Raw genomic sequence first — 15,549 nt, 5'->3', positions numbered from 1 at the left:
CTGTGTGGATCTGGCAATCTGATACCATCAACCATCAACTTACTCTTAAAACGATCTTGTAGTACGTTATCTAAAGAAGAAAAATACGCGGAGAACTCGTCAGTTTCTCTGTTTGCGTCCGCCATTGTGTTCGCCTTTTGCCTACCAGTCCGGCGCGCATGCGCGAAAAACCCGCCTCAAAACAATAACAATGAACTACCCTAGAGTCTTGATGTTATGTTTTTAACAGAACATGGTTACATGATTTTAATGAAGCAGCTATTCTGATGGAGTCAACTGTTCCAAACTACAAATTTATTTGTGAAATCAGACAGCAAAGGGAAAGGGGGGAGTGGCAACATTGTTTAATGATTCACTAAAGTGTAAAAAGGTGTTTTAGGGCCATAGGCCAGAATCTGTAGGACGTCTCCTTAAGAACCTTCGTATGAACTGTCAGGGGGCAACTTTCTTGCACTTGGATCAGTTGCTACAGATAGCAGTGATCTCAAAAACCAATGTTCCCATGTTTTCAATTGCACATTAATAAGTTATAGCCAATAAAAAATACAAACCGTTGCACTCCGGTCCAAGAGGTCACTGTGATTCGTTTTTGCTGTGCGGCTGTACGAGTTCAACCAGTTCAACATGGCTGCGCCCTTTAGGTGTTGAATGCATCCGTTTCCAGATGAAGTTGACAGAGATCTTGATGGCAAGGGAAAATAAATAGCCCTGTCCATCCATCCATCCATCCATCCATCCATCCATCTGGAGGAGGGGACTGATGATTTTCACCTGGAAACAGAAGACCTCTGTCAGGGGGGACGAGAGGCTGTCCAGCATTCGGTGCTGGGTGGTCTTGCCGAGGCCATCTTGCGAATGGCAAGTATGAGTCGCTTTTCAGCAAGCTAGCCAGGACAGGGAAGGGACCCAAACTGGAAGTCTTACACAAAAAACACCCCATCAACACTCACTGGTCTCCATATTCTGTTGAAAATAAGGTGGGATACCAAAGCATAAAGTAAAACTTCATCAATTCCTGTAAATTTGCCATTCTACTTTCTGAGTAGATGATATACATGCTTCTTCTTTGTCTTAAACGAGTCAGACTAAAAGCATACACCCGCCACCATCACATTTATACAATATAATTATCACATTTTATTACAATATAATCATCACATCTATACAATATAATTATCAGGTTCATACAAATATATTCATATTGGTACAAACATAATATCATGTGGGGTTGAGGGAAAAGCTCATTCTTCTGCCAGCATCGTCACTGTCATGTTTGCTCTAAGGCTATCTGTGTCACTTCCTGTTGTAATGGTGTGAATTGCAGTCTGCTGTTCCAGCACTCTCTCACTTTTATCTTTAATCTCTTTGCTGTTACATCTATCAGTTTCTAATACATAAGCACTTTCAGAACATTCTCTGTTGCTGCACTTCACGTTGGGAACTCTTCATGTTTCACACGGTTGCTTTTCTCGCCGTGGTAAGAGGTCACTAGCCTAGCCTAGCTTAGCCTCATAATGGCTTTCTCTCCCCTATCCGTCCATCAGGTTCTCAGTCTCCTGTCTAAGTCTCCCCCCTATCTCCTGCTCTGTGTGTCAGATGTTTAGTTATTCCTCTGCCTCATTTAGTGATAATGGTACATGTAATAAAGTAGTGTTTTTGTAGCTGGGGGAATCGAGGGTGTCAGAATTGGAGACCCGGCTCTGTGCTGTTTGAAAAACCAGCTGATAGCCGCCCCTTTGCTAGCGCGGAGCGACATAGCTTAACTTCACGTAGCGTCCTCCAGCAGCAGCAACCCAACCAGGCCGGGCTGGGTGACGGTTCGTAGGAAGCATAGCTCTAGATTCCAGCCTCCAGGTCAACACCAACCCGTCTGCATTTCTAACAAATTTTCCCCCACTCAGCGACACACCTAATGAGAAACTCTGTTGATTTGAAGCGTAATAGTCAGAAATGTGGCACAAGAGACACCAGAGACCATAGTCAAATGCCTGCCAGGGGCCCAGAACGGGCGACATCAATCCTACCTGAAAGTGGTGGCTAAGGATAAGCGTAAATACAGTACAATTCTTATTGACGCTGGTGGTAATGACACCCGGTTACGCCCATCAGAGGTCACTAAAGTTAGTGTTGCTTCGGTGTGTAAGTTTGCTAAAACTTCTGGTCCCCTGCCTGATCAGACCAGTGATGACATGTTTAGCCGCATGTCATCATTCAACTGCTGGTTGGTCTAGGTGGTGTCCTGAAATGGGCTACATTGATAAATGGCAAACTTTCTGGGGGAAAACCTGGTCTGATCCTGAGAGACGACACTCATCCCACATTGGATGGTACAGCTGTTTTTTCTAGGAATCTGGCCGGATATTTATTAGTTCTCCTAAATGCTGACAACCCAGGAACAGAACAGGAAGCAGAGCCGTAGTTTAACACACCTCTCTGCAGCTTCTGTACTGTTACCCACCCATTACCCTATTGAAACAGTGTCTTTCACACGGCCAAAACTGAACAGATCAAAAACTGATCTAAAAGGAGCAAATCATAAAATCTAATAAAAATCAATACGGCTCACCTTTAACCAAAAATTCAATGTGGTCTGTTAAATATAGGGGTCTCTCCCTCCAGAGACTTTGTTAGTTAATGAATTGATTTCTGATAATCAGATTGATTTATTTGTCTCACAGAAACCTGGCTACAAGAGGACTATGTAATATAAATGAGTCAACTCCATCCAATTATTAAAATTTCCACATTCCCAGTTCTACGGGAAGAGGAGGAGGAGTAGTAACCATCTTTCAGTCTGATTTATTAATTAGTCCCAGGCTAATTAATAACTACAATTCTTTTGAAAATTTAACCCTCAGTTTCCCTCATCCAAACTGCAAAGCAATAAAACCTCTTCTCTTTGTTGTTTTGTATCGTCCACCAGGCCCTTACTCTCAGTTTTTGGATCAGTTGTCACACTTCTTAACTGGTTTGGTGTTAAATACTGACAAGATTATTATAGTAGGGGATTTTTAACATTTATGTTGACACTAAATGTGATAACCTTAGTGTAGCCTTTAAAACTATCCTTGAAGCAATTGGTTTTGCTCAAAATGTCCAATTAACTGACACACTCTTGGCTTCATACTTTAGACCTTGTGCTGAAATATGGCATTAAATGTGAAGAATTAACAGTATTTACTCACAACCCTGTCCTATCTGACTATTCTTTAAATAACCTTTGAGTTTAATATAACTGAATTCTCCACCCCCTAAAGAGGGTTCATTATAGTAGATATTTATTAGATAATGCTGTATCAAAATTAAGAGTCTGTCCCCCTTTTAATATCCTCGGTATTGCAGAAATTTCCTGCAGATAGCAGCAATGTTGTTTCTTCCCATTCACAAATAGACACCTTTGTTAACGATGTGACTTCCCCATTGCGTTCTACATTAGATAATGTAGCTCCCTAGAAAAAGAAGGTGATTATTCACAGGAAGCTGGCTCCCTGGTTTAATTTAGAGCCGCATTCCTTGAAGCACACTGTTAGGAAATTGGAGAGAAAATGGCGCTCGGCACATCAAGATGAATCCTACCTAATCTGGAAAAAACAGTGTACTTTTGTATAAAAGACCCTTCACAGAGTTAGAGCAGCATATTTTTATCATTAATTGATGAGAATAAAAATAATCCTAGATTTCTCTTCAGTACAGTTGCCAAATTTACCCAGAGTCATTTGGCTGGACCATTGTAATTCTTTACTATCAGGAAGTCCACAAAAAGTCTTCAGCTGATCCAAAATGCTGCAGCAAGAGTTCTGATGAAAATCAACAAGAGGGGTCATATTTCTCCATCTTTAGTTTCCCTTAATTGGCTCCCTGTTAAATCAAGAATAGAATTTAAAATTCTTCTTCTCACGTATAAAGCCCTTAATAATCAAGCTCCATCATATATCAGAGCTCTGATTACCCCGTATGTTCCTAACAGAGCACTACGTTCTCAGACTGCAGGTCTACTGGTAGTTTAGTGAGTCTCTAAAATTAGAATGGGAGGCAGATCCTTTAGTTATCAGGCTCCTCTCTTACGGAACCAACTCCCAGTTTTGGTCCGTGAGGCAGACACCCCTGTCTACTTTTAAGACTAACTTTAAAACTTTCCTTTTTGACAAAGCTTATAGTTAGAGTATGGGGTGCCAAATGTAAAATTTCAGATAAAATTCTATAGCTGATATATTTTGATTATTTTGCTCACTTTTCTCACATTTAAGACAGAAATTCATGATAAACAAGATCTTATATGCAATTGTCAACAATATGTGTTAGATAATGTGAATGTAATCATTTTATTTCTATCAAGTTACAGGTATTTGGTTTGTTTTTAAGAGCTTGCTTTCAGGAAGGTTCTGTTGTATTTAACCTTAGACAGGGAGAACAAATGGTTCTTTCAGAGAAGGCCGCAACAAAGCTTGCTCCCATGTTTGTTTTTAACCCCCATGCTGTAAATTCCTGAAACCTCCTGACCCATTCCTTCTGACCCAACCCTCCTGACCCCCTCTTTGATGTGTGATAATAAGGGAGAAGGACAGAGATGACCCGACGCAGACGTTCCTAAACCTTAAGGGAGTGTAGTTCTCCGTTTGGGTTCCTCTGTCCTTTTCTATAGAAATGTCTAAAACTTGTGTTGTGTGGTTTTCATTCTAGGATAAAAGGGGTTATCTTTAATAACCCTATCAATATGTTTATGAAGTAAAATAATTAGCTAAATGTTAAATGTTAAATCTAAATGTTAAATCTATATCCGTCCGTCCATCCGTCCGTCCGTCTTCTTCCGCTTATCCGGGGTCGGGTCGCGGGGGTAGCAGCTTCAGTAGGGAGGCCCAGACATCCCTCTCCCCGGCCACTTGGGCCAGCTCCTCAGGAGGAATCCCAAGGCGTTCCCAGGCCAGCCGGGAGACATAGTCCCTCCAGTGTGTCCTGGGTCTTCCCCTGGGCCTCCTCCCGGTGGGACGTGCCCGGAACACCTCACCATGGAGGCGTCCAGGAGGCATCCTGACCAGATGCCCGAGACACCTCAACTGGCTCCTCTCGACGTGGAGGAGCAGCGGCTCTACTCTGAGTCCACCCCGGATGACCGAGCTCCTCACCCTATCTCTAAGGGAGAGCCCAGACACACTACGGAGAAAACTCATTTTCAGCCGCTTGTATGCGGGATCTCGTTCTTTCGGTCACGACCCAAAGCTCGTGACCATAGATGAGGGTAGGAACGTAGATCGACCGGTAAATCGAGAGCTTCGCCTTTTGGCTCAGCTCTCTCTTCACCACAACGGATCGGTACGGTGCCCGCTTCACAGCAGACGCTGCACCAATCCGCCTGTCGATCTCCCGCTCCATCTTCCCCTCATTCGTGAACAAGACCCCAAGATACTTGAACTCCTCCACTAGGGGCAGGACATCCTCCCCAACCCGAAGAAGGCACTCTACCCTTTTCCGGTTCAAGACCATGGTCTCGGATTTGGAGGCACTGATTTTCATCCCGGATGCTTCGCACTTGGCTGCGAACCGCTCGAGTGAGAGCTGTAGATTACGCCCTGATGAAGCCAATAGGACCACGTCATCCGCGAATAGCAGAGACGCAATCCTAAGCCCACCAAAACGGATCCCCTCAACACCTTGGCTGCGCCTAGAAATTCTGTCCATAAAAGTTATGAACAGAATCGGTGACAAAGGACAAACCGTGGCGGAGTCCAACTCTCACTGGAAACGAGTCCTACTTACTGCCGGCAATGCGGACCAGACTCTGACACCGGTCGTACAGAGACCTGACAGCCCTTATTAAAGGGTCCGGTACTCCATACTCCCGGAGTACCCCCCACAGGATCCCTCGGGGGACATGGTCGAATGCCTTCTCCAGATCCACAAAGCACATGTAGACTGGTTGGGCAAACTCCCATGCCCCCTCCAGAATCCTGCTGAGGGTATAGAGCTGGTTCAGTGTTCCACGGCCAGGACAAAAACCACACTGCTCTTCCTGAATCCGAGATTCAACTATCCGACGGACCCTCTTTTTCAGAACCCCTGAATAGACCTTACCAGGGAGGCTTAAGAGTGTGATTCCTCTGTAGTTGGAACACACCCTCCGGTCCCCCTTCTTAAATAGGGGGACCACCACCCCGGTCTGCCAATCCAGGGGAACTGCCCCCGATGTCCACGCAATGCTGCACAGCCGCATTAACCAACACAGCCCCACAACATCCAGAGCCTTAAGGTACTCAGGGTGAATCTCATCCACCCCCGGGGCTTTGCCACCGAGGAGCTTTTTAACAACCTCCGCAACCTGGGAGAACCCGACCCAGAGTCCTCAGGCTCTGCTTCCGCAATAGAAGACGTGTTGGTGGGATTAAGGAGGTCTTCGAAGTATTCCGCCCACCGAAACACGACGTCCCGAGTCGAGGTCAGCAGCACACCACCCCCACGTCCCAAGAGCCAGCTTCTGCAGCCGAGGATTGGAACGCCAAGGTCCCCGCCCTCTACTGCTACCCGTTGCACAATGCACCCGACCCCTTTGGCCCCTCTGACAGGTGGTGAGCCCATCGGAAGGGGGACCCATGTTTCCTCTTCGGGCTGAGCCTGGCCGGGCTCCATGGGTAAAAGCCCGGCCACCAGACGCTCGCCAACGTGCCCCACCTCCAGGATGGCTCCAGAGTGGGGCCCCAGTGACCCGCGTCCGGCCGAGGGAACACAACGTCCAAAAATTGTATTCATCATAAGGGGCTTTTTGGGCTGCCCACCACCACGGTAAGGTGGCAGCCCAGTAGGGGTCTATATCTATATATCTATATCTAAATATAAATTTAAATCTAAATGATAAATCTATATGTAAATGTTAAATCCATATCTAAATGTTAAATCTATATCTAAATGCAAAATGTTCAATCTAAATGTTAAATCTATATTTAAATGTTAAATGTAAATGTTAAATCTATATCTAAATGATACATTTATATCTAAATGGTAAATCTATATCTAAATGTTAAATCCATATCTAAATGTTAAATCTATATCTAAATGTTAAATCCATATATAAATGCTAAATCTATATCTAAATGTTAAATCTAAATCTTAAATGTTAAATCTAAATGTTTCGAAAATATGCAAATTGACCACACCCCCTATCGGGTTCTCGCCCACACCACTGACCTTGGATCAACCATGAGATCCATCTGTGGAGGACACTGTAAATATGCCACACTGAGAAACAGTTTAATCCAGTAGATGGTGGTAATGCAACATTTCCTAATGACAACCACCATAACAACCCCCCCCCCCCTCCCCCAAAGAAGAAAACGAAGATGATGGTGATACCAGAAGAAAATGTCTGACGTTACTCCACTACTGGGGGAGATTGAGCGAGCGGTTGTGGCAGGTGTGCGGACTGCCCTCCAGGGTGTAGTTCCTCTGGTATCGTTGCCAGCCATACCATTAACGGTAAGTTTGGGTTTCATTTTAATTTATTAATGCATGCAGGACGGAGTTACTTTTAGCTAATGTACTTAGCCAGGTAACGTTAACGTATGAGTCAAATGCAAGCTAGCGTTGAGGTCTTTGTGATGCACTTCTGTAGCTGTGATTCAGAGTTAACGTTAAGGTAACCTTCAAATAAGCTGGTTAGCTACAAAACTATCAAGTGTATGAAGCCTAGTATTTTGTGCTGTGGTTAATATGTGGATAACATTCTTGGAGAGCTAACGTTAGCTCGTTTGCTTGCTCGCTAACGTTACATTAAGTTGAGGGGGCTTTGCCGCCGTATCTGACATTATACGGGCTCATGTTTCAGGCGACCACACCACAGGGTAACCTCAACCCACTGGCACCTCCAGCTCTGCCCACATTCACATCACTGAGACCAGTAAGTGAAGTTGTGATGTTTAGGAAGTTAACATTTATGCTGTCCTATGTTAACTCAACAGTTGTTGTTCTGTTGATGCCTGTCTTGATCTTTCATTGTAACGTTACACCAGTTTTTTTATAGTAACGTGTTATTGCTTATGCTGTGACGCAGTAATATCATGTAGTAACGTTAATAATAAAGTTAACGTTACAGTCTCAGTAGTGAGCGGTACAACGTCTTTAACCCGAAATTAAGTGGTGTTTCGGCACCACTTGAAAAATCCGTGATTAAAAGATTAAAATTATTCTATATCTTTATCATTGCGGTTCATGCATAAATAGAATTCTACGTGTTTTCTTTAACGATTTCCTTTCATGAGTGGAGAGGCTGCTGTCAGGGCATCCTAACCGGAGATTAACGTTAAATAATCAATGAAGTTTTGGTGCTGTACCTTGTGCGTAAAGCGCATAGCGTGTTTCTTAATAGGGAATCGATTAATCCTATTTCATCCATCCGCAATCCATTAATAAGAATGTTAATTTTTATGACAAAGACCCACCCGATTCGTGGATGTAACTGCGTTCTGCACTTTATAGAACCAACATACAGAGGCATGTCTTACTATGTGAATAACGGCTCTTTAAATAGCAGTAGAAGTAAAGCAAAAGTAAACATTACAATTTAGAGAAAGGAGTGTTCAGTGTTTCCCGAAGAATGACAGTGTAATTGTGTGTGTGTGTGTGTGTGTGTGTGTGTGTGTGTGTGTGTGTGTGTGTGTGTGTGTGTGTGTGTGTGTGTGTGTTTTGGGCGGGGCTCCTTACATGCTTGCTAATAACTTTTTTAAGCTGGGTCTCTGACATTGACAGTGTTGTGCTGGATTTGTGCAGCAGGTATATGAGGGATAGGGAAGAGCGAGAGGGACGGGTGAGTGAGAAATGTGCTCTGCAATCAAATACGATTTTAAATAGGCCTAATAAAAAAGAAAATCAGTCTGTGGCAGTCAGCGTTGATATTGTGGCCCCCGCAAATAAATGAGCATATGGGAAACACTGTGTCTATGAGGGACAGGGGCCAGGGGCGGATCCAGGATTTTTTAAAGGGGGGTGCGCACCTAAGGGTCATGTCAAGACAATGTGAGGCTAAATGACCAAAGAATGCCATCTTTACTCTTTCATGCTACCCTAATTATTCATCTAAGGGTTTTTGATTTGATAATAATTTTAATGGATGAACATAAGTGGAATTAGCATGATTACATTATTGTAATTGAAAAATGATTTTTAAGACAAAATTTCTTTGTTTTTACAGCATGCACAAGGTTAAAAAGTAGTTTGAAGAAAAAATTATCCGTATCAACAATTAATCAAACAAAGATTTTCTTTATTTCCAGAAATTATATTTATTTAGTAAAATGAAATAAAAAGACCCAAGGACTTAAGAATGGTTTGGTATGGTTGAAATGATAAAGGATTTTTTAATATACATGTATTTTAACAATTAATTTCATCCAGAGAAACTATATTAAGAAAAAAATTACTTAAAAAGACCCAAGGACTGTTATGGTTGTTATGGTTCAAGTGATAAAGGAGTTTTGAATATATTTTAACGAGATAAACTATGTTAAGAGAAAAAAAACTTTAAAGTAAGTTAAACCAATGAACATTTATAGTGAAGTTAAGCCATAAGCCTATAATAGAACAGTAAGACCTGACAAAGAATATTGTTCTCTTCTACAACACCTTCAACTTCATGATGACGATGATAATGGGTTTATGAATGTCAACCCTCTGGGGTGCTTCTGGGCAAATATGTTGATGATTTTGTTGATGTCTAAATGAATGTCCTTGCGGACATACATAAGTAGCAAAGCCACAAACCTTTTTTGTCCCATTGTCGACCTCAGCAAAGTTTTCACTGCTTTAAGTCCCGAGTTAGCACATTCCACAGAAGCACTCGTAACAGGTATAACTGACAGAAGGTGAAGAATCATATAAATGTTTGGGTAGCACTTCATATTTGTTATCCTTTTTCAGGGAGAGAGCTGGGTTTTTCCACTGATGATGACCACTTTGTGTGCCACAACTTAATTTCCTGCGTGAATGTTGATACTGATGGTAGATCATCTTTATATGATGTAAAGATGATCTACCATCAGGATCTCTTTCTCACTCTCATCTTTCATCGTATGCAAGTTGTTTGGTGAGGTTAAAGGATCTGATTCCCTATTTATGAACTAAAAATGACCTCACCTTTAACCTGGACCGGCACTCCCCCATTGTGTGCGAGCTGTTATTGCAGCTTCCATGGCTATTGAAAGTAGTGCTACAATAGTTTTGTTTCATCCTTTGATTTTGACAGTTTCAGCCCTGCTGCTCTAGACAAACATGAATTTTCTTTCTCTAGCTAGACACCTTTCCTGTATGGCAACCCTACTCTCTCAGCCTCATCTGACTATTGAAAGATGTACCACTTTAAATCCTGCCACCTTACTTCCACTCCCAGATGAAGGCTTTAAACATGACTGTCAAGAATTAGCAGAACAAACAGCTAAGAGTAGACCTGACCTTCAAGATTTACCACTACCTCAGGGCGAAACATTATTTGTCGATGGGTCATCTCGAAAAAATGAGTTTGAGAAAACTCAAACGGGTTATGCAGTTGTTACCTCTAACAAGGTTTTGAAATCTGGGGCTTTACCTTCAGCATACTCAGCTCAAGCTGCAGAATTAGTTGCTTCAACAGAAGCTTGTAAACTAATGAAAGGGAAAGATGTAACTATTTACACAGACAGCCAGTATGCATTTTCAACAGTGCACTCTCGCTCAATATTGGAAAAAATCGTGGTATGGTGACCTCTACTGGTAAACCAGTGACACATGCTGTATTACTGAAAAAAATATTGATTTCAGTAAAATATTCACACACATTGGCCATTTGCAAATGTGCTGCACACAAAGCAGGCAAAGACATTGTGTCCTTGGGAAATGCCTTTGCTGACACAACTGCAAAAGAAGCTGCTTTAGGCCCCATTCACACTCTTACATTACAGCCATGATCCAATACTGTTCTGGACCACACCGTTTTAAAAGATATGCAACAGCAAGCTCCGGACACGGAAAATAATTTATGGTTAAAACATGGAGCTAAATTAACAAATGAAATCTATATGTGACCTGAGAACAAACCTATCCTTCCTAAAAATCTTTATAAATGGGCGGCTATCTTGACCCATGGGGTGACCCATGTCTCCAGAGGGGGGATGGTTGGACAGATAAATAAACATTTTACAGCCTATGGATTTATTTCCTATTCAAAAGGTTTTTGTAGAGCATGCCTCAAATGTGCCAAACACAATCCACAGGGATTTTTGAGGCCACGTAAAGGGCGATTTCCAACACCACAATATCCATTTCAAATTATTCACATGGATTTTATTGAACCAAACAAAAGTGAAGGAAAAAAATATTGTTTAGTGATAATTGATGCATTTTCTAAATGGATTGAAATTTTTCCAACAAATAAACCAGATGCTCTGACAGTGGCAAAAGCTCTCTGCAGAGATATCATTCCCAGGTATGGCACTCCAGAAAAAATATAAAGTGACGATGGAACACATTTTGTAAACCAAATAGTGAAGCACATAGTTACTCTGTGCGACTGTGGCTTGAGTAGTTGTCTGGCAACCAGAAGGTTGTGGGTTCGATTCCAGCTTCCCCTTGCCACATGTCGATGTGCCCTTGGGCAAGGCACTTAACCCCAAGTTGCCTACCGAGCTGCGTCTCGGTGTATAAATGTGTGTGCGTTAGTGAGAGCGACTGGGTGAATGTGGCTATAGTGTACAGCGCTTTGGGTGGTCAGCATGACTGGAAAAGTGCTATATAAGTTCAGTCCATTTTACTCTGTTCCACATAGAGCTAAAACATCATTGTGCGTATCACCCTCAAAGTGCTGGTTTAGTAGAGATAAATAAAAACAATAAAAAACAGGCTAAAAAAGTGCATGGAGGAAACTGGCAGACCATGGACTAAGTGTTTGGACTTAGTAAAAATGTACATAAATATCACATCAACATATGGATTGACACCTTATGAAACTCTGTTTGGGAGACCTTACAGGTTACCCCAGTTTAAGACTCAGTGGGAAACTGATGAAGAATCCAACTTAGCAGATTATATGAGGAAGATGCTAGAAACGCAGAAACAAAAGGAACTGATGAGAGTCATTCTGTTTCCCAGCAGGACACCCAACTTGTGAAACCAGGAGACTGGGTTTTGGTGAGGAGCATAAAGAAGAAGCACTGGCATTCACCTAAGTGGGAAGGGCCTCACCAAGTACTGCTAACAACTCCTACTGCTGTTAAAATAGCTGAAAGATCTACTTGGATTCATTTATCACATTGTAAAAAAGTCATTTCGGCTGAAAACTGCGACAGGGGAGGTGCTTAAAAGTCTGATAATAGGGTGGACTCAGACATTTAGAGTCGAGGAGAATCCGAAAGTCAGTGAAGCCAAAGAGACACACTGAACCAAGTAGAGGAGAATTTCAGCCAAAATGACCTCTAGGTGTTTCTGTGATACAGTGCGATGCAGCATTTTTCTTTTACTCATGATTCTAAGCGTTTTGTTCTTCTGGTACTTGTGGGAACCCCCGAAAGTTAAAACTGTTAACCTAACCTTAAAGAGACAAAAGAGAGAAAACATTCTGCCAAGGGCCAAATTATTATCAGGTAGGAGTGCAGGTGTGCCTGCAATCCAACTCCTCCCTAGTAGTAAATATTCCGTTCACCGCATTGAAGAGCCAAACAGCTAATGGTGTAGATTACAGAGATCACACGTGGTATATGACAAATGACATAAAAAACAAAGCATGGTCCACCCTAGTGGCTGATGAAGTAAACAGGTGGACACCTAGATATGGCACTACTCCATCTGCTCGACATCATCAAAAGGTTCTGAGAATGCGAAAGATTGAAACTGGGATATTATTGAAAGTAAATTTAATCGCTGAATCTCTAATACCCCCCATCTATCTATCTAGCATTGAACAACCAAAAGGTAGTCGTACCACATGTTGGGGTTTTTATTTGTGGGCGCGTAGCTTTGGGTATGATCCAAAATTCCCAATAACACTCTGTGAGACTAATCATATTAGTGCAACAGCGTCATCAGTTTCTCCAGGGGCTGCTGCAAAAGGAGTGATGCTTGTGGGTTAAAATGCTAAATCTGATGATTGGTGCAAAATAGCAACAGGAATTTCAGGTACTAGTAACAATTGGTTGGTAGTGGTAGAGCAGGCAGCAAATACAACCAAAGAGATTGTGTAATATGCATGGGCCCAAGAACACTACTGAACGTAGTTCCAGCCTCAATTCCTAAACTGTGCGTAACAAATGTCATGAACAGAACTAACCCAAATGATGCCTGTAAAGAATGCGACACAATATTTCCTCTTACTACAGTGAACCAAAAGAAACCATTGTTTTCTAAAAAAGTAGCACATGGAAATTTCACCTGTATAAGCATGACAGGAAAAGGCCAGACACTAGGAAATCTATCTAAAACATGGTGTTTAACCATTATAACAGTAAGTCCTTATTTTAACCCCCTAGCAAGAAGCGACATCTGGTGGTGGTGTGGAGATGACAGTTTTGTTTGATAAATTACCAAGAAATGCTATCGGGTATTGTGCTTTAGTTACTTTGTTACTGCCTGTGTCTGTGGTCCCCATGAAAGTCGAAGATCTAATCTCTCAGTTATCTAGTGTGGTTCCTGAAACATGGAAAAGAAATGAAAGATCAATATGGCAAGGTGAAGCAAATCCAACTTATATAGACGCCATCGGCATCCCTCGTGGGGTCCATAATAAGTATAAATTAGCAAATCAAATAGCTGCAGGTTTTGAATCGATTATCTGCTGGTGGTGCACGAGCAATAAAAATGTAGACAGGATCAATTACATCCACTACAACATCCAGAGATTAGGTAATTGGACAAAAGCGGTTTTGAAGCAGTACACGATCAGTTAGCTGCAACTTCTCTGCTGGCTTTCCAGAACAGAATAGCTCTCGACATGCTGCTGGCAGAAAAAGGAGGTGTTTGTGCTATTTTTGGAGAACAGTGCTGCACATTCATTCCTAACAACACCGCTGCTGATGGTAGCCTGACCAAGGCTATAGAGGGTCTGCGCACTCTCAATAAGAAGATGAAAGAGCATTCTGGGATAGACACTACCATGTGGGATCACTAGTTGGACGTGTTTGGGAAGTATAAAACACTGGTCGCATCAATTGTAGTTTCCATTGCAGTGTTTACTGCTATTCTGGTATTGTGTGGATGTTGTTTTATTCCCTGTCTGCGTTCTTTGTTGAATTGTCTCATTACTACAGCAATTTCACCCATGGAGGACAAAATGGCACAGATGTATCCCCTATTAGCCCACGATGACAATGATGAAAACAACAGTGAGGAGCCAGGTACCTTTTATCCAACTCACTTTCCTGACATATTTTATTTCTGAAGTATACACACACGAATCCCTGTTGTAAATTGAACCCTGAATGTATAATGTATTTACCTTCATAAAATGACCTTCCAGCTGAAAATCTAACGAAGTGGCTGCCTGAAGTGACGTGAGAAAAAGAGTTTATACATAATAAAAAGGGGGAAATGATAGAATTATTTTTACAATTTACTATTTTTACTATTTTCTATCTTACTATTTTACTATTATCTACTAAGTTCATTGCATTTATTACGTATATACTCTTTACTACTAAGAAGTTTGAAGGTTTTATTACAGTGTATTTTATATGCCCGATCTCTCTTTACTTTAGTTTATTGTTCATTAGGTTTATTGTGTTAATCATATATTTGCTGGAATATATAGACCAGTGGTTACTGTTTCATTTTTCTATGTATGTGTATTGATTTACTCTGTCTCTTATCGTTGCAGAAAGCCTGCAGAAAGCAGAGAAATGTGTTGTGACGATAAGTGTTTTTCTAAATATGTCTGAAACTGTGATGAACTGTATTTGGAGTGCTTATGTATAAATGTACTGTGTGGACTGCTTAGTATTATCTCTGTGTTCCTAAGGTCACAGAGTGTTTTGCTTATCCCTACCCCTTAGCTTGACAATGTAACCAGGGTTTCCCTAATAAAAGCAAGGAGGGGACAGAGTGTCTTCAGAGCGAGTTTGGAGATCTGTATTAAGCGTCTAAGCTCCTCTCCTTGCAAGATTTATGAAAACTAACCTCATTGTTGTCTCTCCTTCTTGTGTTGTTAATGAATGATTTGGGTGTTTGAACCTGACACTTGGAAATAGTTTTAATCGCGTTGTAATAACGCGAGATCTGAGCTGTGAGCAATTCAAATTCATGCTCGGACAGACCTGGCTGCAGAAACAAATTGCAGGGGGGCATTACATTTTTCAGGGGGGCACACTTTAAAAAAAAAAAACATTTTACATGCTTCAGGCTGAACAGTGGCTTTGTGACATGTCCTACAGTGCTAAGAAACAAACTCTCAATAAAATCCCAAAATCTAAAAAAAAATCTAACAAAAATAAATAGTGTATTCAGTGTTACCAAATTAGGCAGGTTTCCATCCAACTAAAATAGGTTATGGGCAGGTTGTAAAAATTTGGGAAGTTTTTCACATTTGTTGGGCTTTTAGAAAGAATTACT

General features: G+C 41.7%; 1 long non-coding RNA gene across 1 annotated transcript; it reads left to right on the top strand.

The window, feature by feature from the left end:
- Positions 1–13,674: 13,674 nt before the first annotated feature.
- Positions 13,675–15,116, top strand: LOC118560208. Its single transcript, XR_004929174.1, has 2 exons — positions 13,675–14,339; positions 14,819–15,116. It is a non-coding gene; the product is annotated as an uncharacterized LOC118560208 (long non-coding RNA).
- The last annotated feature ends 433 nt before the right edge of the window (positions 15,117–15,549 follow it).

This window comes from Fundulus heteroclitus, unplaced genomic scaffold (assembly GCF_011125445.2).
Source record: "Fundulus heteroclitus isolate FHET01 unplaced genomic scaffold, MU-UCD_Fhet_4.1 scaffold_406, whole genome shotgun sequence".
Classification (NCBI taxonomy): Eukaryota; Metazoa; Chordata; class Actinopteri; order Cyprinodontiformes; family Fundulidae; genus Fundulus; species Fundulus heteroclitus.
This window is presented reverse-complemented; position numbering and strand designations above follow the sequence as displayed.